Source organism: Columba livia, chromosome 12, assembly GCF_036013475.1.
Source record: "Columba livia isolate bColLiv1 breed racing homer chromosome 12, bColLiv1.pat.W.v2, whole genome shotgun sequence".
In the NCBI taxonomy this organism is placed as follows: Eukaryota; Metazoa; Chordata; class Aves; order Columbiformes; family Columbidae; genus Columba; species Columba livia.
The window spans coordinates 12,088,595-12,111,704 of NC_088613.1; the positions used below are offsets into that span (position 1 = coordinate 12,088,595).

Here is a 23,110-nt window from a genome sequence, read left to right on the forward strand (position 1 = left end):
CAGTAATCAAATTCAGAAATGCCAATAAATTACCCTTTGGTACAGTCCAGTATTATCATGAATTCATGAAGTATTCATACATACAGTCTTTTATTCAAAAACTTCCTAAAATGTATCTATATATAACATAGTTCAAATACCTGACAAGAGAGTCCTGCAAACTGGTTTTCCAAAGTCAGAAGCAGTTCGCTTATGTCGGAGGTTCACCTGAGCAGTAAGCTTTTCCCTTGCTACATGGCTGCTTCACGCCAACAGCATCAGGCTTCTAAAGGAAATTTTTGGCACTATTGCCAGTAAGTTCACCCAGCAGTGACACAGGAAAGGTAAGACAGTGAGTGGGGAGAAGAAAAAAAAAAAGTGTGTGGACCATAAGGTAAAGGAAATGAGTATTATACATAGAACAAGATAATTTCCTCATATGCATTTTGTAGTGCAAGCCTTTTTTCCTCTCATATGGACAGGAACATGTGAGAACAAATTTGAATCTGATCTATAAATCTGCACTCTGTCAGAAAAGATAAAATGATACCGTGATTTTAAAGCAGTGTAGCTATGCGGCCATGTTTTTATTTTCAAAAATATAATTCTACCAGTAGGGCAATTAATACACATAGAGGACAGCATATGCGGCATCTGATGTCCAGGACAGATGCCATTTATCTCTAAACGCATGGAAAAAAAGCATTTGGTTTTATCAAATGCAACAGATATTTGGAAGAATGAGAGATTAAGAAAGCAGATAAGAGTGCTGTGTTTTTTGCTTGCAACTTCATTCCTATTATTGTAATTGTTAGATTTGCTAGGAAGTTGTAGTGTAGCCTGGCTATACACATTGGGTTTACATTTGCATGTGTCTGTATTCAAAGTACCTTTAAAAAAGTTACTGAATCATTTAGTATGACAAAATCATTACCAAAAAAGAGTAAATCCATTTAAAGTTGTCCCACTTTCACACATTTCTTTACAAGGTGTAAAACCACTACTCATTTGGAAAAGATGGGCACTCAGAAATCAATAAGATGGGTTGATCAGAAGACAAAAGTAGGGAAAGCATCCTTTTAACTCCAGCAGTTTTACCATGTTCATCGCTACTGCACGAGTGCTATAATATCAGCTGACGATTCAATGTGAACCATATTCTACCCTTTGTGCAAAAAAATCAACTGATAAGGAAAAATAAAGATACATTATGGCCCCTCCTGTATAGAAATCACAAATATGTAATAATTGGGCTGGAACACTGCAAGAATCATAGTGTACACTACTCACTATTCTTACTATTCATACCACTAAACTTATCTTGCTAGTTTTTGGGGTTTTTTTTTTTTTTTTTTTTTTTTTTCCCCACTGCAATAATTCTATTGGGAACTTCAAAGCAATTAGTTCAGGAGCACATGTCAAAGGGTGAAGAGTTTCAGTGTTGCAGCAATGTAAGATAACTATAGATCACAAAATCTGACATGGAATAATGCAATCAACAACAAAGCAAATCGAAGCTTTGTTTTCAAAAGATAAGAATGCAATGGAATGCATCACTAGCTCCTCTTATTTCTTGTGCTGTCTACCTAAATGAGACTCCCTGCTTGCATATTTCAAAGTCATTGGTTAATTATCCTGTAGCAAAACCACATTTTGGGTACTGTGATTTGAACATAATGATGTGACTATAATTTGAACAAATTAGAAATATGCAAAGTTGAATACTTGATGTCAGATATAATCCAGTAATTAAAAACATAACAAGTCATTTAGCAGGAATGCTGCCATTGTTGCTGAGAAAAACTGCTAATTGCTGCTTGCTTTACTCCAAGTCCAAGATCCAAGGGGGCGGGGGGGGAAATAAAAAAAGAGTATATTTCCAGACTTTCAAACCATACAGGCAATAGACAATGCTGAGTAAGAAAGGAACATGATAGACTAAACAGACACCACTTCCATTGTCAATTTAATGTTTGTTATGCATTCCCTGTACAACAGAAAATAATAATATGCCAGGGTGTTAAGTTTCACAGATTATATAAGAGTATATTAAATATAAAGAGATCAAACACAAAGTGAATGTTGGCAAATATTTATTTTTTAAAATATGCTGCTGGTTTTATCCTAGTATTTTTTTATAATCCCAATGAAAGTATTCTTGCTATCAGTTCACACAATTAAAACATATTTCTGGTATTTTTGATTCTACATAGGAATATTTTTCCTCAATAGAGTGTCATGATTCTGAATGGATTTTAGGCACCAGCACTTGTAACCCCTACTAGGCGTTCTCTGTCCTGTGGCAGCTGCTCTCAGGCACTCAAGGTTTACATCACTGACTGGTCTTACACTGGCAGATCAAGCATCCCTGTGAAAAAGGACTGCTCCAAACTCAGCGATACAAAGGGAAACAGCAATGGCTATTCTACCACCCCCTGCAATTACAAGCATTCTTTTATTCCCTGCCTTCAGCATGGTTTCAAATCCTACACTGATATTAGTTTTTCCATTCCCTGATGAAAAAATACAGGCATGCTTCAAGTGTAATGAAAATGCACCTTCAACAGTACTGTTGAGCCATGAACATTGCTCAACAATGGCCAAAAAGAGTAGATGAATTACATGAACGTTTTACAGGTCAAATCTGCGATCTGAGAACTCACACAAAAGCTACATTTCCTAATTCCTTGTTCCCTTAGCAGTCTGTTTGATCACAGAGGTAAATCTATGCTTTTACACATGTCAGTTTGCCTCCAGAAGTTGTTCCAGTGTTGCCTTTTTCATGCCTCCTGCTATATGAAATGTGTAACATCCACATTCCTTTGAAATACAACTTTGTGCTTATATAGGAAAAATATAATTTCCTATTGACAATGCTCATCACTTCTGCAAGTATTTTTGTCTCCAGCAGTCTTTTCAAAATCAGCAGCTCTGGTGAGTTTAGATTTAACATTCTAATAACAAACACAAGTGTCTGCTCGGCTTTCAAGCAGAGACAGAAGATACTTTAGAGGGACGAGTTGTTTTGTACAGATAGTGATTCACAGATTTTCAGTGCATCACCAAAAGTCCACTGATACTGATTGACTCATGCCCATTTCTCCTTGTTAAATATCTGGCTTGGTGTTTATTTTCTCAATGTATAGAACAAAGCGCTTCCTAAAATTCCCAGCACCTTGCTTTAATTGGTGAGTGATATAAACACACTAAGTAATACTGTATTCTGCTTGTCCTATATGAAGAGATAAATTCATCAGCCTGTATCTTATTTTAGTCACTGTGACTCAACTTTGCAAATAGGTAAAATGCTCATGATAATAACATTTCTCAGAATATTTAAACATGAAGACTGGTAATTAGCTGTTAACATCTGTATTTTGTTCAAACATTTATCTCCTGCAAATATTTTTTAAAACTGGACCTTTGATTTTGTTAGAGGAGTGAGCAGGCAAGAGATTTATGAACTCGAAAACGTTAGATTTGCCTGGGAAATGGATTCAGTATTGCCCACCAGTTCTCCTTTCTTTTCTTAGAACAAAAAGGGCAACGTGACACAACAGTTCAGTGTTACAGTATTCCTCAAAAGACAGTACTCAAAAATGATATAAATAATGCAACAATTCCAAAGCAGAAAAAAATAAAAAATAAATAAATAAAAAAACCAAACCTCAGAACTAATCAGTTATACTATCAACAAAAGATACCTTCTTAGTGACATTGTGTAATACACTGTCACTAAGCGCAGTAATAAATAATATCTATAGCCTCTATATGAAGAGGCTAACCGGAATCTCAGAAGCCATGTTCCACATTCACCCCCTCCGAAACAATCTAAATCTGCTGATCTTCAGAGACATGGAAGAACTCATCTCAGTGTCCAGACTTGGAGAAGTGAGCTGCCACAGATGATTGCTTTCCCTCCAGTTTCTGTCTTAAAGACTGCACTGGGTTTAGTTTTGTTGCTCTAGTTAGATCACATTAGGTAGATCTTCAGAACAGTAGACTCAAGTGTTCGGGGAAAGTCCAAATACATCGTGAAATAAAGAAAAAAATTGTTTTAATACATGAATCTCTCAGTTACCTAGCACTGACAAGCACTAATCACTTCACTAATTCCAAATTTGGAATACTTCTCATTTGACCTTACTGCTGTCCATATAAAAATATGGATTTGCATATACTTATGCAGAATTCTTAAAAGGTAAATATCTTGTTAAGATAAAATAGAACAAGTACCAGACACAAATAAAAAACTACCCAACTAAGATATTTGAAAAGAATTATACCAATAAAAATCAGTCACAAGAACACCAATCAAAAAGGAAATATTATGTTAAATTATCGTATGCATTGCATGTAAAATAAAGTCATCTGTGTTCAGAAACTGGCTCAAAAATAATAATGCTGACTGCTCAAATGATTTTTTTGAACGTCTCAGCCTCTTATTTTCTTCCAAACATCTCTGCCTAAGCATTTTGATATTTTATTTTAGAGGATTCAAAATAAATTATTCTTAAATCTGTAGTAACTTTTTTTCCCTAACATATCACTTGAACTGTGGCAGCACACAGAAGTATTATGAGGACTGGAATGGATTAATAGACACAGCTGCTTTAACTTTCTGGGACCAAGACAGACAAAAGTACGGACCAACTCACAGTGTCTGTTCCAATAACTTAAACACCTTTATAACCACACTGACCTTAGAATGAAGTTTATTTTGCTCGACATGTGCTATCCAGTGCTATCATTCTGGCATTGTTCCTAAGGCGTATCGGCTCCAAGCACTATCCTTTTACCTCACTTTGGTATTTCTTTACACTTGAACTGACTCGGAAGCTAAAATTGAAAGATGATTACACACAGGAATTTAGTAGCATATTGACTGCAAAGACAGAGGTAACGATGACCAACTACTGACAGCTCTCTAATGCTGTCCTACAGCGCTTTCTTATATTTGGAAAAGACGCAAAAATTCTGCCACAGTTGTCTGGAAAAGGATCAGTGGTACAGCCTACTGACAAACAAATAACCTTAGGGCACACCCTCAGAAATTATTACATCTTATGTAGATAAATGCAAATCTAAACATGGCTTCATTAACTCAAGTGTGGTTTTCCATGCAACTGCAAATACACAGAGACCAAGAAATCAATATTCAAATTTAAGGCACTCACTCTAATTACTACTTTCTTTGTTGTTTTTTTTTTTTTTTTTTCTTTCTTATTTTGGTACCGTGTACTGAACTACTAAACTCATACATGCTAAACTACTAAAAGCAGTAATAGTTTGAGTCCCACTATTCTTAACACATCATGACATGCGGTAGTTGATTTTCTTTTCTTTGCATCGCACTTCAATGCAATGCCACTTTGGAGGTTTTTGAAATTATTGTTCATGCCCTGAATTTCTGGTTAAACATAAATGTGTGATTCAAATTGCTAACTATAATGTAGGGAGAAAAGATGACAACATAAAGGGTCTTATTTTTAATTCTCTTTGCAAATCTCAGCAGTTAAAAGCCAGATGAATAGAAATCAGTTAAGGTTCATTACAGTCACAATCCATCCAGAGAAAGAGAAAGATAGAAGCTCTGGTACATTAACTTTTACGCTTGTGACCCAGTAAATAATGTTCTAGTTAGAGCTATGACTTTTTGCAACCCAAAGCTCATATAATTTCTAAAATAATATATTATTTTTTTGCATTGTTAAATGCTGCTAAATGCAAATCTGAAGGATGTCAAATTGAGAACAAAAAGGAGATTATTTTTTTTAAAAAAAAAAACCCAGAGATGTATATTAAAAAATGTTAACCATGATGCTACTGTTTAAATAAATGAGAACACAAGGCCGTCTGTCAAGTCTACAGCAATCCAATTGAAAAATCAAATTTATGATGAGTCTAACACAGATGACATACTTCCATTTTCTCTTCACACATGGGAGAGACTAGATTTCCAGTTAGCTTGGATCATTTAACCAATGCATCTGTAATTCTGATGCAAGCACTGAGCGTGTTACCTGAACAGACAGCAGAGGCGGAGGTGCGGTTTGAGAGAGGGAGTTTGACATTGTATTTGTTCCCACAAAAAGATTTCTTTATCATAATCCTGTCTCACTTGCAAGAAAGAATAAATTTATGCAAATACAGTAAACTACATCTAGAAAATATATCCACCTTTTGTTTTTATATTTATTGAATTATATATTAATTATTAAAAAGTCATTCACTGTGGAAGTTGCCATTAAAAGGATTATCTTTTGAGGTATGTGCAGGTTGGTTTAGGACAAGCCTGAACTGATGAATACAGAAATCTCATTAAAAATACATGGAATCTTTTACTTGTTTAACCAGTAGAATCTAAGTTGCACCAGTTGGGAAGTCAGTAACTGAGATTTCAGATTAAAAATGGTGATTAATAAATTAGAGATTAGCACCATCAGGCTGGATTCAGAAGTTAAAAGAACACCGTATATCTTCTCATCTGCTAAAGGTAGGTCTCTGATGCATACAAAAACAAATGTCCATTGATAAGAATGTCTGGCAAACTTCTCAGTTGCAGGACTTAAAATATTTTCAGCATTTACAGTCAAAACCAGAATGTCTCTTCAATTCAACATACAGTACTTCAAGTTCTGCCATGCTGTATGATAGATTTAGGTTATAATTTAGCCTCACTTCCTCACTACTCTACAGGTTGTTTCTAAAGGAAACTTCCAGCAATGGTTAACATCTACTGTATTAATTCATTTTTCAACTAATAATAGAGATGGAAAGTTTGTATTTAGCAGTATCTTCTTCAAATTTAAATTGACACTCTATGAAATTCTGTGTAAGCAAAGAAATTATGATCTCACCACTTAGTAAATACCTTATCACAGATGCATTCTATTATAATTTTTTTAATGTGCATAAGGGTAAGCAAAATACCACATTTAATTTACCGCACAAGAAGAAAACAGAGATGGGAAGGGAAGAAAGTAAACCTATACATATGGTGTCCTTGCCTTTGCAACATTTTTACTTTCCGACTTCTTTCTCACATAACCACAAAGAAGACTCTGTCTACTACAAATTCTCTTACGTAAAAATAAAATGAAGAGAATGCAATTAATATTAATAATGTCTTCTACCTTTTCCTTCATCTCATTTTGATATTTTGACAATATGAATTAAAATTAAGGAATCATAGAAACATTAATTGGAAGGAACCTCTGGGTGAAGCAGTACTAAATCACATCAACCTTGTATGGTTCAGACTTTCAAACACACAGACTCTCTGAGGAACCCATTACAATACTCCACTACCATCCTACTGAGAAAGTCGTTTTCAACTTGCACTATGAATCTCTCCAGTACGGTCTTGTAGATTCTGGGCCTTGCTTTACTCTCTGCCTCTATGTAAAAGAATTGGTTTCACTGGCCTTGCAACTCTTGTTCACATAGTCGTAAACTGCCTGATCCCCAATAAGTCTCATCTTTACCGGACTGATAAGCCCAGCTCCCTTAAGCTCTTCTCATAGGTCACAGGCTCCAGGCTTCTTATTTATGGCCTCTCCAGTTTTTCAATACCCTTCTTGAACTAAGGGGCATAACTTGAAGGTAATATTCCAGATACCACCAGCAACATATCGCCCAGTTGTAAATAATTACCTGGCCCATCTGGTTTAATACAGGGTATCAGAGAGCTGATACTTGTAATTAAGTCATTGCATACATACCTTATTCAGACCCTAAAGTATAACCCAAATAGGCAATCTGCTCATGGATGATGTATTTTCATAGCAAAAACATGAACTTTTCTGAGTTGAAAGTGTTTTATGTGCCTCTCTGAAGTGTTGAGACCAAAGCCTGAGAAACTTCTTTCCTATTACCAAGGTCCAAAAAAGAAACATGTCAGAACAAAGACAGACTGCATCTAATCCTATTAATGCCATGCAAAATCAATCTCCTGAAGCTTTCTAGTGCTTGCAAACATGCAGTTAAGATGCCTCCAGTGATGGACAGAAATTGCAGGTTTACCTCCCAATTTTTTAGCCATTTCTTATTTTCATTCTCTTTGCTTTTGCTGAAAACTGATTGACTGTAAAAGATCTACTTCAATGTCACTCTCCCGTTAACAGCTGGGAAGTCACTTTGTCTTACTTGCAGTCACAATACGATTATCTTGTGTTGCTTTGTGACAGCCATACTCAGCAGAGAGGAAGAGAAGCAAATCTCTTCATTATTTTACTCTGCCCATTTCAGCCCTTACCAAATTTCCCCAACAGTGAAAGGAAGAACATTACTTTTAAATTCCATTAATGGCTGGATAGCCAATAGGAAAGCTTATTTTCAGCTCATAAAGTATATTTTCAGGATAAAGGTAGATTTTTCCCTTCTGTGCTACTAAAATTATATTCTACAGTTTTCATTTATCTCTCCCATTTTGGGGGAATAGTCTCTTAACTTTCCAAAACTGCTCCCCATACTGTGTATCTCAAGGTACTGTTGAGCTAGACAAGAATATCCCAGACTGAGAAATTCAACAGAGAAAAATACACAAAGAGACAATCCTATGACACAAAAGTCTGGAACTAAACAGTATTAATCTCATGTAATTTAGTTGCCAGTTTCTATAAGCGCTTAAACGTAAATCACACTTTCTACTAGAACTGAATTTAGTAATTAGAAACACAGGGAAGGAAGCATAAAGAAGATAGTGTCTTTCTCTTCATTGCCTCTGAACTGCTCCTTGTTTCCGTAGGTGCTGCTTCTCATTTAACAGAGACATTAGCATAGAAATAATCTGCATCAAGTCTGTTTGAAAGCTCTGCTCAGTCCCAGGAGTTTTGGCTGCCTAAATGTATTAGGATCAAACAAAATTTGAGTCACTGTATTTTATATTGAGATTAGCTAAGGAAAATAAAACTATATTTTTATTAACAGATAAAAATCTACAAAAATATTATTCCCTTTATATTCACATAACGTCAGAGCACTACCTTGTGATAGCGGTTCGTTCAAGGAACTAGAAAAAGGTAGGAAAAAAGATCACTAACACCAGCAGATTTTTTTTTATAAAAAAGCTATCATGTCCAAGGCAGATCAACTACCTACAATTTCTCAGAACTCTCTTAAAAAAAAATTTAAAAAGTGAAAAGAAAAAACAGGTTCTGCACTAGAAGCACTATGTTGCACTAGTCAAACTCCCAAAGTCTTACAAACTACCATGAAGTCATAGTTTTACCCACTAAAAAAACCTAAGCTTGGCCAAGATCATGAAATTAGCAATAAATCTGATATTCTTTATAAAGAAAGGGCAGGTTAAGGTTACTTTGCCATTCATTTCTCTAGATAGGTAGTTATTTCTGAAGCATTCAACTCTTATGAATTTCTGCAAACCTAAAAGTAATAACTCAGTCCGCCAGACACAGTGTCCCAGAGCCATGGGCCAGTCAGTAGAAAAATAACCAGTAATGAGTATGATGTATTGGTTAGAGCAGATATTTCTAGATTCTTTATTTAGCTCTTCCAGCAATTAGTACGTGACCTTGAACAAATCACTGCACTAAAACAACACAGTTTAAAACATGAAATTTATATTGGGCATAGATACAAATATATTCTAAATCTCAGATTTTCAAACACAACTAATTCAGGCTCTCTGAAACTGGTATGTTAAAGAAAACTGCAGAAAAATAAGAAATGTAAGTTCTGCACATACTTGCACTGAATGTTCTTTCTAGTTCCTTTGAAAAAAACATCAACCACAAACTTTTTATGCTACAGTATCTATTTACATTTTGTAAATTATCATGGTACTCTTACAATACTGTGTAACAGTGAGGCTTTATTATGTAGTACTATTACTGTGCTATATAACAACGAGGTACTGACATGGGAGTCTGAGTACCTCAAACTTAGCTACACTTGCCCAGTGTCCTCTGTCTGGACAGCTAATGACAAAGAAATGAAGGACCAGATTCATCCCACCAAACTCCAGGAATGCCCGGGAGCAGTAGGAGCTGGCTGCTGCACAAGGAAAAGCAAACACGAAGCAAAACACAATAATAAAGCAGTGAACTTACCAACAAGTAGCCAGGAAGCAGAGCTGCAAGTTCAGGTCAGAAAGTCCATAGCGACAGAGATGGGTGAGGTTGAGCCATAAAACCAAGCCAGCAGGTCTGGGGCAAAAGAAGACCAGGCACAGACACACCTGCTACACAGCTGCTTTCTTTATCACAGTTCATCAGCAAAGGAGCTGACCTGGGACTCAATCAGCTAAACTCTGACTTAGAGAAACAAACTCCTAGAAGGATGCCCTCCAGGTCCTGAGCAGTGCACTGAGGTGCAGAAACAAGGAATGTTCCTCCCACATCACAAAAGAGAGAGGCTCACACACAAAGCATTTCAGTACACCTAATATCTCACATACCTTCTGGAGGTGTTCTCAGTCTCACCAGTTAATCAACTTCTAAGCTGCCTCACATAAGTGCTAAATGGAATGCACCTGGGTCAAGCAGCCTTTCCTAAAGCTGAACACCTGTGAAAAGTAGGAGACTGAACCCAAACTACCAGAATCCCCAGGCTATCAGCAAAGCCATGGGAAGCTGCTCCTCCCTTTCTGATTGCATGAGTTTCTTAGGTTTGGATTTCAGGTGTCTTTTATTCAGCTTTGGGATGTTTATAAATCCCAGTCATGCTGGGTAGGCTTCTTAAGAAGTGCTGTCCATGCTGTTCAAAACACTGAATGAAGATCACCCTGTAGATACAAAGTAGCATGTGTAAACTAGTATTTTTAAGAAGTAGTTTTACATTTACACCATTGTCAGAGCTTCAGAAATTCTGTCTGTGGCATCCAAAGAGAAGTCAGTAAGGTTACCATGTGCAGATAAAATTAGGTAGCATCATGGGTATAATTACTCCAGAGACAGCCCTCTCAGAGGCATAAAACAGTCTCTCTTCCAGCTCCTATTTCTGATTTTCCCTTAAGCCCTTTATGACTATGGGTAAATCTATTAGCCTTTCTATGGCTTTGTTTCCCCATCTAAAAAACAAGAAAGAAAACCAAACCAAACACACAAACAAGTGCCACAAATAAAGAGAGCCACCCACAACAACAAAAACAACAAAAAACCACCAAACCCACAGCTTTCTCAGAAGAACACCATCAATGAAGCACTTTGGGATCATAAGATACAGAGCATTAATAACTTACACTGAGTGCAAAATACAGAGAGCCTACTCCTGTAACAGTTCCCACTCATTCAGCAAGATTTTGGCCTGAGAACAGAATGCACAGCCAGTTCATTCATTATTTTGCCTATTCCAAGTGTGTGTCTACCACTGAATCCAGCTGAGTCATGAGTTGTGAGATAGTGGAAGCCCATTTGTGTTACCATGAATAAATACCTTGTAAACAGAACTAGCTGGGGTGGAGTGTTCTTGTGTCTATGTTTGCATAACATTTTCTTCAGCAAAGCTCTATAAGGATGTATTAAACTGACATTGATTAAAAGTTACAGAATTCAGTTATATTTAGAATTTAATTTAAAAACTTAAAAACACCCTGAGGCCAGATGTAGGAAGACAAAGCACCATTTTCTAATTAATTTTAATGGAAGCACTTTCAAATTTTATTTTACTGAAGAGCAACTGAATTTTAATATTTTTGCAGCCTTTTAAAATGAAAAATCACTTTTGCAAATACAGTTGATCTGAACAATTTCTTCTCTACGCCACTGCCAATTTTTATTTTTACGCTATCATCTATCTCATAATACTGGTAATTCCCTGTCAATCATTAGGTAAAATACATTTTCTCCATGATTTTAATTTTAAAAAACCTCTCAAATCCAATGGAAAAAAAACCTGTGAAATCAAGCATAAGTATCACTTTTTTTTGCTTTAAAACAATTACAGGAACTCCCAGATGCCTGTTACAGAAAAAAAAAAAAAAAGAAAAATACAGAAGTATAGACAATAGAATTTTCTCAACTCAGCCAATCTCCCCTATCAATGAAAGGAACAACAATGCTAAAATAGAAAAAAATTAGCTTTAAAAGCTACTTACCAGGTGATTGTCATTGGACAGATAACCCATTTCAGTTAAAATTATTACTATCTGTTTCACACATTGCTTTCTTTTCAAACTATTTAAATCCAAACTGGTACAATGAAGATCATCTTTTGAGAGGCACCCAGCACGAAGTTTGTGTCAGTGGAAAGCATGCACCATACTTCAAACAATCAGGCTAAATATCAGCTTATCATATATTCTGTTTATTTACATCCCCCCCCCCCTTTTTTTTTTAAACTTGGATATCTAAATACTTATCTATTATTAGAAATGAAAGGAAATTGCATAAGAATTAGTACTCCCTATATATGTCTCACAGACCTTGGTGTATTATATTTTTTTGTTTTGCTTCCTACTATCTTGGGTCAAAACCTGCTATTACTTAGCAAAGATAAGAGAAAGAAAAAGACAGAACCACATTCATGTTTGTCCAGCCTTGACATTATTTAACAGCTACAGACGCTGCCTTAAGTTTTAGAACAAATCTAAATTACACCTAGCAATTCATTGTCAAATCAGCAGTTTCAGCTCTCGAATTAACTGAAGTGCAGAATTCAATAGACGTAAGTCTTCTGAAGTGTATCATCTTAGCTCCAAGAGGAAGACGAAAGTAAATTTAGAGGACAGTATGTGAGCTCTCCTTCAACTGAGGGCTCTGTAAGAGAACTTTTACATTTAGGGCAACAATATTTCCCTTTATGTCAGTGAGTCTGTTTTCCTGTGCGTGTCCCAATGTGATAAAGGGTGACTTGAAATAAACAAAAACATTAAGTATACTATTGCAGGAATCATAATGAGGTTTTACATAAGCAATGGATTTACCCTTCAAAGTTTGTTTTTATCATGAACGCTCATACAATTGTGTGAATGCTTTGTACATTAAAAAAACTATTTCCATGTACAATAATTTTGCAGCTTCGTCCACATTCATCTATCCATGGACAGATATAATTCTGTGTGGCTTATTTGATCAATCATACAAAATTTAAAGTATTAAATAAGATCAGTTTGATATACTCACTCGTGCCTTTCCTGTGACTGCCGTCCTTATTTTGAATCAAGGTGACTGTTGAGTAAAATGTGTTCTTTTTACTGGTATATTACTATGCAAGCTTCACTTAGGGCTACACAAAACCCTTTTAGGTACTTTGATAGTGGTGCAGCATGGCCTCTGCTAGCCAAGCACTCAGGTTCAAAACAAAATATTTAGGTGTGGTAACATAATCTATGTGCGTAAAATGAGTGCCACAAGTAAGAATAGTAAGAAGGAAATCAGACAGTGCTATCTCACTGTCTTTTAAGAGAAATATTATTTAAATACGATTTTCTAATAGTTTACCCAAAACAGCAGAGGATCACAGGTTGCCCTTCCAAGCATTGAAGTTTTTAAAAACTCGTGTAGTAGCTCTGGTAACGCTAAAGCATATTCCTCTAATTAGTTAGCTAGCTTCCAAGATAATAATATACACATATATCACCATTAATAGAGCTTTGGGATAAGAGTTTTAAAAATATCTACGTGGTTTAGTCAACTGATTTACTTTGATACACTCGCTCTATCAACAGTATACAACCTATTTTTCTTATTACAGTACTCCAAAATTATTTTCAATATTTTAGTGCTACTTCTTTTATCACAGTTAATTCAAATATTTAAGCTATCTAAACCCCACAAAATAGCTTACTGTTTTCACATCCTCATGGACAATGGATTTTTTTTCAAGAACCCAACTTTGAGAAGAAGGTATTTATAGCAATCTGACTTATGCCTCATTTCTTCAAACAACAAGGATGATATGGAACATTATTGGTGTTTCCTTTAATTCTGATTATACTTGTTCATAAAAAAGATAATAAAACTTCATGCAACCTATTTTGGTAGTATCTCTTTCCAAAGTTCTAGTTTGATGTTGCCTTTCAGATCAAAAAGAAACAATTCAATCAAGTTCAAATTCATTTCAGAATTAGGACGTCAGCAATGTAAGTTAGAAGCATGACTGTAATGAACTGAAGGATAATCACAGCTGACTGCCATTCACTAGTTCACATTGGAAACATTTGTCATGAAACTTTCTCTTAAATGAAACTTTGCAATCCAACAGCAATATCTGTCAGCTAAAGGGAGAAATGACAGGATTTTTCAATGTAAGTCTTGTTCATTAGAACTTGGATTTTTTTTTTTTTCCTTTAAAAAGAAAGGATGTCTTATGATTAAAACATCATTATAAATGAGATGGTAGCCTGTCATGTGGAAAATTGAGATTCTCTGGTTCTGGCGAACTGCCTTCCAGCCTGAGGGTTTTTAACTAACTCAAGCAGCAGGCCTTCTTGTCTCACTAGTTTACATATTTAATTTTGCATTAACGGTTTTCATGTAGACCTTTTATCGCTTAATGTGTTTCAAGATATAAAATGTGTTTATTATAGTCTTCTTGCTTTTATTAATATGCAGTCGTATATATGTATGATCATATACAGAGTACCATATGCAGTCATTTTGTTTGGATGAAATCATTAAAATCTATAGACTTTACACCACTGCAATAGGAGTTTCTTTTTCTTGAGTGACTAAAATGTAAAGGAGCTGCCCAAGCATAAGATTTTTATTGTTGGCTGGTTTCTTGTTCTTGAATGTTAAAGTTGCACCAGCCATACTAAACAGTTTCACTAGTGCACATTTTTTTCAGTTCTTTCATTATTTTAACATAGATTAGATTGGCAGTAACCACATTTTTTTCAGGACCAAACTATATGTTTTCCTATCAGATCTCAAAGGGATGACATAAATGGCTGACCTCAATTTTTGCAGACTGTTCTACTAAATGCACTCCTATTATATTTGCCAATCAGTTAAAGGACTTTGTCAGACCTAAATACTTTACCTCTATCAGCTATGATCAAAGGGAGTCAGGACCTCCAATTTTACAGGATATTTTTTTCTTCTTCTTCTCCCAGGAAGATAGCAAAAGACTATGTTTCAGTGGCTAATAGTCACAGGAAGAATTCACACTCCAGTATGCAACCCAAAGGAATACCTTAGTATAAGAAAGAGAGAGAGCACCAGCAGCAGTCACTTCTAGGATATTCATGCATCACAAAAGATAAAGAAGTCTCCTGTGTCTTTGTACCTTTTCCTTATTTCCCATGTCATAATTGTTTAATGGCACAACAAGTCATGGTATCTACACTCCATGTCAGCAGACAGATGCAAATCTCACTGCTTTTTACTTATCTGATCTCCATCGACATTGCTGATTAGATACATGTATGAGGGTATCTAGCTTTGTTTCACAGAAGGTTGGTATCTGTGGTGTGTTGCAATCTGGTGCAAGGCAATAATGTCTTGGGAACTACGGTGAGGTTAAATGGGATACCTCTGAAGAACTAACAGTCTGCCTAATAAAACATAATCTGGTTAGCATGTACCTCTATGGCACTCCCCTATCTTCCCAGAAGCTGCACTTCCCATCCAGGGAGCAGGCTGTGTTCTACAGTTATATGAAGCCGGAGAGCACCTTAACATTTAGGGAGCAGAGAAAACTGGGAAATAAAAGAAGAGAGAATAAATTAGTTACTGTATAGATTTGACTACAGCAAATATTAAGTTCTTTCTTGATGAGAGGACATAGTTCTTTGCTACTAGAAAGCTTTGTTTCAACCACTTATTGAAGCATACCTCAAATTTGCCTATTTTTAGCAAAATATTTAACCTGATAAATAGATAGGTATTAAAAACAATGAACTAAACTGCTGTCATACTATTCATCTGAAGAAACAAAAGTAAAGATCACAGCTCCACAGACTAAGAAATTGATGTTCCACAGAGACAGTTCCAACTGATCCATAATTTAAAGTGGGGGAAAAAAAAAAAAAAAGTTGTTCAATCTTGTTTGTATATTACTTAACAGCATAAATTAAGGGGATTAACTATTCATTCTGAAATACTCACTGTGCTTTACTAATTATCACAGCAAACATAATGCAGGAATTCAGTAAATTCCACCGTCACATACAGGCACATACAAATGCAAAGACATGCTTGGAGATGCACTGCAGGTAAACATGAATAGTAAGGGATATAATTAAAGATGCTTTAATAGGTTTTCAAAGTTGCTAAGATACTGTCAGGTAGCGTAGCACATCTTGGACAGCCACAAATATCCAAGACTATGTCCTAAATATTCATTTCCTGTAGCTTTGTTTTGTTTCTGCCTTTCTTTTACCTTTCCTTTCATTTCTGTTTTTTAACTTTCCGCATAATTGTAAACCACTTCAGATAAAATATACCACCTGACAGGAAGAAATATTTATGTTTGGGATTCACTATATCTGCTCAGCAATGACTGAGTTTTTACAGCTTTTCTGAATAATAAAAAGCAACACAAATATAAAGACAAAGTTATCTGTAAAAACATGACTTGTAGCAAAACAGGCAGCTGAGAAGATACATGTTTACCACTTCTGATACAGTAAGGAAAGTAGCAGGAGATAGAGCCGACTTTGACTATCATGCCAGGATTTTTATAGTAGCATAACGCCTTACTTACACAACTCTGGAACTGAAAAAGAAAATCAAGGGCATTTGCATCAGACACAAATAGGATGATGGAATAATGTGAAATAAAATAAGCTTTACAGATTTGACATAAAACTAATAATCTTGAATAAATGGTTCTGATCTCTCTACCTGCCTGAAGCTTATGACAACAGAGCAATTTGAATGAGTGTACATCAGCTAATATTAATTGGTTCAGATGGATATTGAATAATTTAGGTGTTACTCTAACCCCTGTAATAATAGTGTTCAGACAGCCATATACTAAAGCTTCACCATTTTTAACTACTGCCACGTCATCAGCTAGCAAAGATATTTCAGTAAACATTCCTCAAATTCAAATTAAAAGCTAAAAGATTGATAAAATCTGAGCAACCATCACTTCAGCTCTGATTGCTTTGACACAAAACAGGATGGAAAAATTCTGTTCATCTTTGGTTTTGATTTCTATTTTTTGTCAAGAAGTGACTGTACAGATGCATTCCAATCCCATGCTTAGCAATGGCTGGTTCTTTGAAAAGAGAATGGCAAGTGCCTACTGAACTTTTAAAACATAACAACCAAGATCAAAGACTAATTCAATTAATTTTAATCTCTAAAGTTATTAGATCTGGGGGCTTTATTATTAACATTTTTTAGGCTTTTAATCCTTTATACAATGACTTATGCAGACACATAATATCCCAAATGATAATAACCACATTGTGAATTCTAATATATTTTTATCTAGCACGAATCATATATAAGGCTGTCAGTTTAGCTCCTTCGCTGTAGAAAAGAAACAGAGAAACCTACACATGATGGAAACAAGGGTGATAAAGACTATAGATACGACTGCACTATTTGCAACTAATCATTTATTCAGAGACCAGAAACTGTTTCCAAGCAGACACTGGGGCAGTTCTTGGCACTTAACATGATCCTCTTTCAGGCAACTTTGCATTAAAAAGGGATATAAAGCATCCCAAGGACTGCAAAATGCAAAAATAGCTTTCAGCTGCCTTTTCTCCCTGTGTTGCCTGTAGTCATGAGAGGCAAGCCCTGACCCCACTGAAGTCAACAGAATTTCTGCCATTGCCAGTAGCAGGACCAAGCTTTATCACTGTTTTTATCAACAATCCATTCCTCTGAATGACATGCATATTTTGGCAGTGACTTTGCTTTTACGATTAAAAAAAAAAAAAAAAAAAAAAAAGAATAAAGCCAAAACAGGCTAGAGAATGTTACAAACTCTGATTTTAGGATTTGACTAATTGAGAAAGTTGCACCATGTTTATGTTATTTGTCAATGAGCTCTTATTCTTGTTAGCTGTTCCAAGCTCCAGTTCCACTTGAATACTGTTACAAAAAGTGGAAAACATAACGAAAACCTTTGTTTTCATGCAGAGAAAGGAAGCAGACACTGGCCCAGAAGCGTCCTAATTGAGGTTTGTAATTAAAGCTTATGATACTGTAACTCTCTTTTCCTGAGACATTCTTAGATAGCACTCTGAGATTAATCAGTTAAATAAAATGGAATCTCATGACATTTACATGAAACACATTTTCATGTTATATATAAATGTGATACAAATGTGATACTAATCACCTACCTATTGCTCAAGCTCTGCAGAGCCATTTTGCACCTTTTTAGCCAACAAAGACACTCTCACATATCCGTTAATCTGGGGGTATTTATGCCATTCCTCTGCCAAGTCAAGGTACATCATAACAATGTTGGGGACATCTGAGCTCATTTTAACCTCACCTGCTTGGATTACTTTTGTCAGCTGTGATTTTCTAGAATGAAATACAGTCCACCAAAGACTATATCAAATGGGTGTGTCCTGCTAAGATTTCTGCAGTCACACAAGCAGTATTGCTAAGCCTTGGTAGTTATTACACTACTGTAGATAACATGACCTATGACAAATCATACCTTTGTGTATATTGATGTGTCAGGGCTCAAGCCTGAACTCCAGATAGCATGTCCTCCCTCTGTGGCATTATACTGTTGCAAAACACAGTACTATTCTATTATCGAATGAAATGGACTGACTGGAATAAGGAAAAAAACTTACATTGACAATGTCTCAACACAATGAAAAATCTGTTGAAGTCCTTGCTTTTTAGTGAAACTGAAAACCAATCACCTTCTAACCTTTCTAAACACAACATCAACTCATGCAACAAGTCAGCTTAGTTCTAGGATTTGCAGAAAGAAGAGCCCAGGTTTGAAAGTTGTATCTTGAGCTGTATGAACCATGTGATTCTGTGAAAATTTCACAAAAATCTTCATTATTTCTTTGCATCAGAATTCTCATTTATAAAGCATTACAAAGCACTTTTTGATCTTAACATTTAAAACTAGTACAAGAATGAGTGAAGATGAGTATGAGAATTAATATTATAAAAATCAGATTACAGAACGATCACATTTTTGATGTATTTAAATATACTGAACATTTTTAAATTAATATCTGACCCAAGTGTACTCTTTTGTATATTTTGTCAGTCATGTATCAGTCTGGCAGACAGCTGCTCTTAAACTGTATTTGGAAAATTGCATATACTATTAATGCATATATTAAGTTTTAGGAGTTGTGTGCTTTCATTTAAACTTCACATTTAATGCTTTAGATAGATGTCATTTGTCTGTCTCAACCACAACAATAGATTCTGAAAAAACTTTATTAAAAATCAAAAGAAGCTGATGACAAATTCTATACATTAGCATGCTATTTACACTGTTATACGCTTGGGCTTCTTATTTCCTAATCCAAATTCTTTAACAAGTTCTATAGTCTACAAAAACTTTATACTTGGTGGAACTAAACACTTAATATTTTCATTCTCACTGAAAGAATATATGCTCAATATCAAATCAATGTTAATAGCCACGGAGAATTTCAAGAAAGCAGAATTAAATACTACTAAGATTTAACGAAATTACAGCACAACTTATATGATACTGAGGTATTACCGCTACTTCAAAGCTCCTTGAAACTTGAATCTTAATGTCCACAGTTTAAGTGAGCTGCTTAAACACCACAGTCTAGAAAGTAATTTTGGGCAGATTGTTAATTCTTTTTTAATTACAGAAGTAATATAGTACAGATAAAATTAGGTGGGTTTTATTTGGAATGTTAAATATCGATAATGCTGATGACTAGAGCAAAGATCTATTGATTAACTGTCAAGTATACTTGGTAAATGTGGTAAATGGTCCACGTGTTTAATCAATGAGTTAGTACCCTGAATAGAGTGATCCTTAAAGTACTTATCCAAATTTAAAGATTTATAGCCTTCTGTTTTATTTTCAACTTACTAAGCATGTGCTGTGTGTAGTGCAAAGTATCTTTGCCATTGGCCTAAAAATAAAATGTGTTTTCCTGGATATATTATGTACTTATAGCTGGCAACTACCATTTCACACTTGCAAATTAAAACAATTTCTGTCAAGTGACTGAGAGTCACGTTGATTTCAGTAAATCCAGAGAGATCTGGTAAACTGTCAAGACGAGTTCGGTTAAATGTTAGCAGAGTTCAAAAGGAGAATAGAGAACAACAGTTTTAGTGAATTCCAAAAAGTAATTTCTGTCAAGTTTACTTGAAGGAAAAAAAAAAGAGAAACAGAAAAGCCATTAAAACTGCAGAGAACCATATCGAAACCCTCTCAACAGATTTTTGCCTTAGTGCACTCTAGCATTTAAATAGATATACAGAAAGCTCCCTAAAGACCAATCACTGCCTACTTGTTTATTACATTTAATGCAACAAGAAAATTATTCTACTCCACTGACTCAAATGGAAATCATTTTGGAAGAGCCTAAAAACCAAAAGCCTACCTACTATTGAAAGACAAACTAACAGAGACTAGTATCTCATGTTTACTTATATGGGAATATATGATACAGAATATATGGACAGAAAGGAAGTAGAACAGGTATATGGAAAAAGAAAAAACACAAAGCTATTTGAAAAACAGGTGTAATGAATAGAAAAGCTGACATCCCAGGCTGGCCTTTGCTCCAGTAGAAATACCTGGGGGTTCAAGTGAGTGGTACAGAATGGTATACAACCAGCTGCTGAGATAACAAAGGAAAATCGCAAAAGACTGATTTCACTCAATTTTTCCATGCATTAACACTTAATCAGAATCTTTTCATTATGCCCAGCACTGTCTAGCATGACTTTGTCTATATTTTCAAAGCATGCTATATATAGATCATAAGTTTGTCTTCATTTTTCAACACCAACTTTACATCTACACCACACATCAGTGAACTGAACCTTTGTACACAGCAGGAATTTTCTGACCACTGAAAACTGTTTCACATCTACTTGGTATGTGCAGTGGTATACTAATCACAAGCAACCACTAAAAAGCCAGGAAAAGGTCTCCATATCTATTATGCTCTCAGTTTCCATATTACTTCATGCAAAACATTCTCAGGGCTTTTTAGCAAATTTACATAATGTATACTTTTCCTTTTCCATGCATTGTTTTTATATTCTGTTTGCACAGTGCTCCAGTGACATACAGATAATAGGGAGCCTGCAACGCCTCCAGCATGCATTTGTGTAGCTTACAAGTACAGAAAATTCCTTGTTCTCCCAGTTATTCTCAACAGATTTGCATTCTAGCATAAGGAGAAAGAATGACAACTTCCTGGTTGTCACCAGTGAACCCAGCTATTAAATGAAGATTTTGCAAATAGATATTGTTCAAAATTTTTTTTTTTCCTTTGAAGACAAGTGGGTAAGATGATAACAGCTGGCAGCAAACAAGCAGTCTAAAAGAATTAAAAGTCTCCGGAAGAGAAGCTAAGAATCTGGGATGTTACATGGCTGACGAAAGCAGCTGGAGAAAGTGAAGTGAATTAAATAATTTGTTTAAATAGACTTTAAGAAGTGACTGGAACACAACAAACTCAGATCTTAATTTTAGGACTTGACTGCTTTCGAGACCCAGACAGAACCAAGCACAGTGTAGGCCAACTGGTCACATCTATTGACCTAATGTTCCCTGGCAGTCAGAGTTCGAGATGTGAAATTCCAGTTTTCAATCAGCAAGAAACATTTACACACAAATGCAAAACATGCATGTTCTGAATTTCAAGAAAGGACTGAGTTATTCATGGGACACAGCATAATACAAAAGTTTGGTATATTTCAGGCAATCCTTGCAACTACACATTCAACTTTCCTGATAAAGTAAATGTCTTTTATCAGGCAAACTACATACAATATAAATGTAAAGATTATAGGTCTAATCCAAATGTAATGAAGCCAGTCATCACAGCGATTCCTGCACAGGACTTTTCCCATTATATTTTTGCTACATTTGCCATACCTGCCCTTTTACTAACATTACTTACCACTCCAGATGAGTAAAATGAACATGAAGCTAAAAAACCTTTAGGAACATTAAACATGTTTTTGACACACTGCATGATACATTATTCTACATCACTTACTGGATCTCAGATCACATTACATCGTGTCCAACATGTAGAAATTGAAACAATAGTATGTGACAGAATGCATTCATTACTTAATGTGATGTGACTTAAAATTTCACCAAAAATATTTTCCTGGTCCAATAACTACTATCAGTATTTCATACAGAGACCATGCAAGTAAAAAGAAAACAAGTTTGTGCATGCATTATATTCATAACCCTATACATAATCTAGTCATGTTGAGATGGAGATGAGTGTTTTCTTGTTTGAAACTGGAAGACTTTTGCAGTTTACAAAAAAGCTTTTTAATTTGCATATATATGTATTAATAGAAATCTACAGTAGGGTTTTTTTTTCCAAGTACAATACTAAAAACATTTTTTTTTTCTCCTCTTTTTAATCATCAAGTATCCTTAAAATAAAGCATCTGTAGATATGGCAAGTCTTTTAGCAGGAACAGTCTAAAAATATTTTTTTAGAAAATTTTACATAATGCCACCTGTCCTTCTAGATTCTTCCAAACTGTTTCCTAGGTGTTCTTCATGTCTTGTTCTGTTACTACTAAATCTATTACAGTCAAACACAAACTTCAGTAAATATCTTAATCACTGATGCAAATTTCTAAACTGCAAGCCCAGCCAATTAATATTACTGGCATGGAACACAGCTGAACTCAGCTAATTATTAAAGAGAGAGTTTTTGTGAAAATGTCCACAAAACTTAACACAAAATACCAGAAGGAACTACATCAAACAATTTCATCTATTTATGTCATCAGAGAAGCCCAGAAACCACAGATTAGTTCAAAAAACAGTAAGATTAACCATTTTCAGATGGTCAAAATTTTCCCTTCCAGCTGTTTAAGTCTAGTTCTGTTCTCAAACAATAATCTTAATTCTTTAAACTCTACTGCCTGAAAACATTTTGAAATGGCACACTTTCAGACCTCAATGTTTTCCAGGTTGAAACACCAAAGGTGTGGCAACTGAGTAATCAAGGCAGAAAACAAGTGGAATTCAGATCAGCTGATGCAGGCACCATCACCTTTGACTTTGTGACAGTCACGTA

The 23,110-nt window shown here is 35.2% G+C and overlaps 1 long non-coding RNA gene across 1 annotated transcript in view; it reads right to left on the reverse strand.

Moving 5' to 3' along the window:
* Positions 1-18,716, reverse strand: part of LOC110362867 (uncharacterized) — a 65,956-nt gene extending 47,240 nt beyond the window's left edge. Inside the window, exons 1-2 of the long non-coding RNA XR_010475686.1 lie at positions 15,470-18,716; positions 14,926-15,078 (exon numbers count right to left, since the gene is read on the reverse strand). This is a non-coding gene — a long non-coding RNA (uncharacterized LOC110362867). The remainder of the gene's footprint in view (positions 1-14,925; positions 15,079-15,469) is intronic.
* Positions 18,717-23,110: the final 4,394 nt, after the last annotated feature.